Source organism: Berghia stephanieae, chromosome 1 (genome assembly GCF_034508935.2).
Source record: "Berghia stephanieae isolate SIO BIC M18660-M18661 chromosome 1, UCSD_Bste_1.3, whole genome shotgun sequence".
NCBI lineage: Eukaryota > Metazoa > Mollusca > Gastropoda > Nudibranchia > Aeolidiidae > Berghia > Berghia stephanieae.
In genome coordinates this window covers 132,307,966-132,315,465 of record NC_088360.1, presented here as the reverse complement: position 1 = coordinate 132,315,465, position 7,500 = coordinate 132,307,966, and the positions used below count along the sequence as shown (strand labels likewise).

At 38.5% G+C, this 7,500-nt stretch overlaps 1 protein-coding gene across 1 annotated transcript in view; it reads right to left on the bottom strand.

Moving 5' to 3' along the window:
* The window catches only part of LOC144962944 (regulator of G-protein signaling 17-like), a 223,937-nt gene that overhangs the window by 86,911 nt on the left and 129,526 nt on the right, over nucleotides 1-7,500 (bottom strand). The window lies entirely within an intron of this gene.

The following is a 7,500-nucleotide window of genomic DNA, read 5'->3' as shown; positions in this document are numbered from 1 at the left end:
AATAATAATAATAATAATAATAATAAAGATGAATAAAATAAATTTACCGGGCTGTGAACGACATGACAAAAAATTGAAATTTTTAGAAGAACAACAAATTCACGATAAGAATTATTATTCAGGTTACAGATCCGTTGATTGTTCCAAGGAATGGACGGCAAAACAATGGGGGGGAAATTGGAATAATTCAAACATTGAAAAATTCCAACTTTTCTCTATCGAGCTACTGAACTGCTAAACGGCGTATGGAATTTCAGTCCACTTACTTAGGGGTTAAGTATTGGATTTGACCCTGGTTTGGCGATTTCCTGATAGGTCAGTAATATTGAATGGTATGAATAAGGACCGCCCCTTCCACCCATCTAATAACCCCTTCCACTCATCTCACGCACACACCCAACAAATCGTTAATTAACAAGGGGATGCCAATATTATAGTCTGCATTTAGTCGTAATCTCACGGACATTTATTTGGCTATCAAGAATAAAATTCTCTGTTATAGATTTAACAAAGAATTTTCAGACTGGCGTAAAGACCAATTGAGTCGCGGGAATAGAAACAGACAACAAACTGCTAAAATTTACGATCCGCAGTCTCGAAACGAAACGATATTATGTCGGAACGAACCATATGCTTAAAAGCCGAATTAAATGTTAATGTGGTCAAAAATATAAAGTGTTGGCAATAGCGCCTTAAAATATGGTATCCACTCTCCTCAATGAAACATACAAACTCAACACAAGTCTGACATTTATGGCTATAAATTCAATTTTCAACATCTTAACCATCCGGACTTAATACCGTTTTCAGGCGAAGGGTCACAATTGGGATAAAATAGATTTTTTTTAATGAGCGGAGGAAAAAAATGTGATAATCAGTGAATGGCGCCGCGCCACCCAGATGGTTTTGTTGCGTTCAATGTGACTTCAGAGTAGATAAATGTATATTTTCTTTCGCGATGACGTAGAACAAAAGTTTCATTTCATGATGGGCGCTGCTAACCCAATGGGTCTTCGCGAAATCTCAGGTTAGAGAGTCGCTGTGCCAAGATGAGGGTAATTTTTTATCGATCGATATACTTTGAAGGTCTATTTTCTTGTTAAAAACTTAAATACGTATCTATTATTTATTCTTTTTTTTTTTTTGGAGAGTACGGCAGCATTTGGTATTTTTTCTTTTCTTTTTTTTCTTTTTTTTTTGGTGTATTTTGTCTCGTTTTTTTTGGGAGGGGTGTGGGGGGGGGGGGTGGAGGGAGCGATTGAGTTTGTTTTTTAAATATTTTTTTTGTATTTGTTTTTCTAATTTTTTCTCTTTGCGACTCCATCCCTTAAGCAGCTTCCATCCTGTGGCTCTCCTTCTGCTAGTCTCAGATTATCAAGATCAGACTTTAGTGAGATTAAGTTATATATCAAAAAAGCACACAGACAAATCATATTTGGAGTCTGGAGTATCAAAACAAAAACAAAATTTATTATTTTAAAATAAACATCTAAAAATAGCCTATTAATCCAATCATTTATCGTGATCAAAAATGGAAGTAGAAAAAATAAAAAGCATGTAAACAAAAGCTATATTTTAAATGATATATGGCTTTTGTTACCAAAAAGAATGACATTAAATGCTATTTTTTCCCCTGAAAATAAACATTAAATCCGTTAAGATATTCTAATATCTTCATCGCGTTCGAGGCGAAACCCCCAAAATCTCGTTAGTAGCATTCTTATAATCGGACTTGTTAAAACCGATTGTTGTCTAGAAACCCAGTAGATCCAATTTAGATGTGGACTAGGGGGAGAAAAAAAAAAAAAAGGGGGGGGGGGGTTGGTAGTAGAGAGCGGTAAGGGCTGCCTGAAGACTGGGATTGTGAAAATACTAACGATAAGGTGAAAAATGGAAAGGCTTTGGGTGGGAAGAGTACAGACAATAGACGTTTCGGGTAAAAACCCTTCGTCAGACAACAATAAACAAAGGACTGTTGGAAACAAATAAAACCAAATGGAGTAAGACTGTTAAAACAATTGGGAAAAATGTGGAATAATTGAAACGGCTATGTGGTCTGTGATGGTTATGTAGTCTTGTGGTATGACACTCGCTTTCGGATCGGAAGGTCTCAGTTTCGACCCCCACGGAGGCATAGTTGAGTCCTTGGAAAACGACCATACTCAGGAATAAAATGAATACCTGGCCGTTAACAGCGTTGTCTCTGTCTGAAAAAATGTATTATCGCCTAACAGGCGTCGCGTTTAGTTCCACGTGTTACGTGTTGCTGTTGGCCAGGGACCTTTTGTAAAGCGCTTTGAGCACCTTTAGTCGATATATAAAAGCTTTAGTTTAAACATTGAAAACTTTTGAATTTTCTCTCTTGAGCTACTAAAAAGCTTCAACCACCAAATAACACACACACTACAATACGCTTCAACTGTCGTAACGTCACTTCCCTCGTAATGACGCATGTAACTTAGTAACTGGCTCTAAACTATCTGAACAATGGCGGACGCCCTTATGAAATACTTCTCCGACGAGCATAAAAGCATATCCAAAGGAGAAAAACATTATAAGTCTGATCATGTTTTGACTTTTACACATTCTGATCATTCAACGTTTCTAATCAAATTATGCTAACCTGGAGAGGAAATTAATTCTTTTCATATAGATACTCTGGTCACTGGTTTTTTATTTCATATTGAATACAGGAAATTAAAACCACTCCTACGTCAACTCGTTTCCAAATCAGCAGCTAATCTTTTTATAATTTTTTGTTTTGTTTTTTTGGTAATTTTTGGGTTTTTTTTTTCCCTTTTTTTTTTTCTTTTTCTTTTTTTTTTTTGAAAGAGTGGGTGGCTGCAATATTCCAGGGCATAATGAACGGACCTTACCTTGACCTTGGCCTTGAGAATCGCCTGTTGCCAGATTCATTTGCGCGCAGCTACAGACTTTAATTACCAGACCGATTTTATCTATTGGTGGCGCCTTACTCACTAGAGAAAAATGAACTGGTTCCAATCTCATTGGAAGTGTAAAATCCAGTCCTCCGGAGGGCTGGATACATAATCAAACTGGTTCTAATCTCATTGGAAATGTAATACCAGTCATCCTAAGGACTGGATACATATCAAACTGGTTCTAATCTCATTGGAAATGTGATACCAGTCATCCTAAGGACTGGATACATATCAAACTGGTTCCAATCTCATTGGAAGTGTAATACCAGTCATCCTAAGGACTGGATACATATCAAACTGGTTCCAATCTCATTGGAAGTGTAAAGCCAGTCCTCCAAACGACTGCATACATAATATCTTGTGAAAATTGATCTTCGGGTTTCAGAGTGATCATTGATGTCTTATTTTCTTGCCTTAATAAAGGTGGTCGTCTTGAGAAAACAGACCTGCCAACTTGAAATGGGAAAATTTCGTGGTTTTCAGGGATAATAGTGTGGATAGAACAAAGATGACGTCACTCGGGTCTTTGTTATCGTTTTTTTTTTTGCCATCCGCGTTTATGAGTAATTCTCACTCAACTGTATTACCCAGACTATAAAAGTTTATGGTTACACATAGTTTTGTGTGTTGGTCCGTTATACTTCCGGATGGCAATGTTGTGAGCTTCATAGCCAAGCGCATACTGTCTATAGTAGACATTATAACCACTTTAAATGTGACCCACCGTATCAAAGCGGTAATATATCGGGATCCACTCGGTAAGGGAAATTGAATTCATAGCCACAATTATCCAACTTGGTTTTAATTTATGTACGTTATGCTGGGGTATAAAGACTATTTCTTGGATTGCAAAAACTTCTAAGCTCCAATTTCTCATCATTCTATCTCTAAATTCACTTCTTGGGCTCTGGATCATCCCGACATAATATCGTTTTGAGACGGAGGGTCACAAATATGTTACCAATGTGGGGGTCATTTATATCGATCGATATGTGACGGACGATTTTCTAGCATTCGTCGTGGAATATTGAAGAATTCTCGATGACAATGATGATCTCGCTAGGATTTGCCTTGTCTCCACATTGTGTGTGTGTGTGTGTGTGTGTGTGTGTGTGTGTGTGTGTCAGTTTTACAAGATTATCTCCTTTGTCTCATACGTCTCTCTCTCTCTCTCTCTCTCTCTCTCTCTCTCTCTCTCTCCTCTCTTCTATCTCACCCTCTCTTTCTTTCTCACACACTCACTATTTTTCTTTCTCTCTCTCCCTCTCCCACCATCACTCTCCCTCTCGCTCACTCTCTCTCTCTTTCTCTCCCTCTATCACTCTCTCTCTCTCTCTCTCTCCCTCTATCACTCTCCCACTATCTCTTTCTTTCTCTCTCTCTCTCTCTATCTCTCTCTCTCTCTCTCCCTCTATCACTCTCCCACTATCCCTTTCTTTCTCTCTCTCTCCCTCTCTCCGTACTTTTGGTAACCTCGCAAAGTCCCAGGTTTGAGAGTTTTTGCCAAGATGAGGGTCATTTAAATCGATCGATATTTAAAGGACGAGTTTTCTGGCCAAATTGTTAAATATACGAGTTTTTCCCAGAGTACGGCCGCTAGCAGGTTCATTGATTATTATATGTAACGCGTTTACATATTATAATGGGTTTATCTCGGGTTTCCATTTAGCAATCATCAATAATTAATTTGGCGGTTCGCATCGTACCATCTGGCATGGCTGTGTCCATATTGGAGTGATTGATTCGTGGTCTCATGGCATGCACCGTGACGATGTGCTTTACACGCCTAATGAATTAAGTCGTTTATCTTAGATCCACTCACTCACCACGTGTTGTACTCACTTCATACTCTGAGATACAACAAGATATGAAGTGAGTAGAAAAGTGCCAGAAGACAATAGAGAATAAAAATTTTTTTCGCGGGTGAGAGCGTGGCTCTACCGTGTGAGCTATCCACGAACACAAAAATATTCGTTTCAAACCCAAAGTCATTTCTAGATCCCTCTCTCACCCACTTCTTGAGATCGCCGATTCGTTCGCCACCATCGCGAAGTAATTTTGACCAGCAGTTAAGCTTAATAGCCAATATTCTCATCACAAACATATAACATAGAAACGATTGAGACATTGAGTATGCTCCGGTGTATGGGGTGAATTTTTAATTCAGAAAAGTGAGTGGAGCAGGCACTTATGTTGGTAACAACAAGATATGAAGTGAGTAGAAAAGTGCCAGAAGACAATAGAGAATAAAATTTTTTTTTTTCGCGGCGGTGGTGGGGTTTGAACCTGCGACCTTATTGGTACGACAACTCCGCCTGGCAGGTGAGAGCGTGGCTCTACCGTGTGAGCTATCCACGAACACAAAAATATTCGTTTCAAACCCAAAGTCATTTCTAGATCCCTCTCTCACCCACTTCTTGAGATCGCCGATTCGTTCGCCACCATCGCGAAGTAATTTTGACCAGCAGTTAAGCTTAATAGCCAATATTCTCATCACAAACATATAACATAGAAACGATTGAGACATTGAGTATGCTCCGGTGTATGGGGTGAATTTTTAATTCAGAAAAGTGAGTGGAGCAGGCACTTATGTTGGTAACAACAAGATATGAAGTGAGTAGAAAAGTGCCAGAAGACAATAGAGAATAAAAAATTTTTTTTCGCGGCGGTGGTGGGGTTTGAACCTGCGACCTTATTGGTACGACAACTCCGCCTGGCAGGTGAGAGCGTGGCTCTACCGTGTGAGCTATCCACGAACACAAAAATATTCGTTTCAAACCCAAAGTCATTTCTAGATCCCTCTCTCACCCACTTCTTGAGATCGCCGATTCGTTCGCCACCATCGCGAAGTAATTTTGACCAGCAGTTAAGCTTAATAGCCAATATTCTCATCACAAACATATAACATAGAAACGATTGAGACATTGAGTATGCTCCGGTGTATGGGGTGAATTTTTAATTCAGAAAAGTGAGTGGAGCAGGCACTTATGTTGGTAACAACAAGATATGAAGTGAGTAGAAAAGTGCCAGAAGACAATAGAGAATAAAAAATTTTTTATTCTCTATTGTCTTCTGGCACTTTTCTACTCACTTCATATCTTGTTGTTACCAACATAAGTGCCTGCTCCACTCACTTTTCTGAATTAAATACTCTGAGATAACAACGTATTTAGAATTTTGGCCAGAAACAAACTCGTCCCTCAAATTATATCGACTGATTGAAATAAGCCTCATCTTGGCCACACACAAAAAAAAAAACAAAAAAAAAAACAACAGAAAAACAACCCTCAAACTTGGGACTTGCGAATCGGAAAATTGAATTGTTTTTTTTCTTTCTTTACAATTTAATTAATCGATGTAACTTGAAGGACGAGTTTTCTGACCCAAATTTTGAATTCGTGTTTTTCTGTCCAACGGCAGTGTTGTTTGTATAAGCAGACGTAGTAAAGGACGTTGCCGTTTTGTATTGTGACAGATCAGAACACTTATTTTTCATTTTGGTCAGAAAGAAATTTAACATTATATTATATCAATCTATGAGGTCGACAGCGAACATGTCAGGCTACATACCTGCCAACCCTTCCACTTTTGGCGGAATCATTCCTATTTTTACTCTTCATTTTTGTACTATTCTGCAATTGACTCTAAAATTCCGATTTAAAAAAAAAAAATGATGAAATGGTAAGAAGAAAAAAGAGCAAGGAGGTGTGTATCTGTGTGTGTGTGTGTGTGGGGGGGGGGGGGGGTAATAATGAAAACTTCCTATTTTTTGTCTCAAATTTCTATTTTTAGTTATTCTGATTCCACTTTTGGAATGTGAAGAGTTGGTAGGTCTGTGTCTGGACGTCTTAATAATGAGACCATAGAAGAGGCAACTGGAAGACTTTTATAACAAGTCAGCGGTCGTCATCTTTCAAAATTATTATTTAAATTGATAGATATTAATTTCATGTTTAAACAATGTGTGGCCAAAAATAACATAATGCGTTTTGTCTTAACTTTGGCCATGTTTAGACTGTATCATGGTGCAGGTAAGATATAGTTGGGTGGTCATGGCCGATTTGAGTACGTCATGTGGGTGGTAAATTATAGTAATGGATGACCAAAGACCTGCTGACCAATCGTTAGTGTCAGTCTCGTTCTCCACACCCCATTAATCAGGCAACTTCCGTACTCTGGAAAAACACAGATTTTGTTTTTAATTGGCCAGAAAACTCGACCTTCTTACTTACTTACTTATCCGAACCAGCGACCACCTGAGCTCTAGCCCTTCGGTCTTGTGCCATGACGTAGAAGTTAGACGTCTTTTGTAGTTGTTCTAGGTGACTAAAAAGTGTGTTACTGATGCTTGGATTTGGTGGGAGGAATGTGCATCTCAGGTCTTCAAGAGGTTGACATTCAAGCAAGTGGTGTGTTACTGTTTCATTGGGGTGTTGACATAGGGGGCAGGAAGGGGATGTATCTTTTGTAATTTTGCTTAAATGGTCGAAACTCGACCTTCAAAGGTTATATCAATCGATTTAAATGACTCTCGTCTTGGAAAAAAAATCTCTCAAAC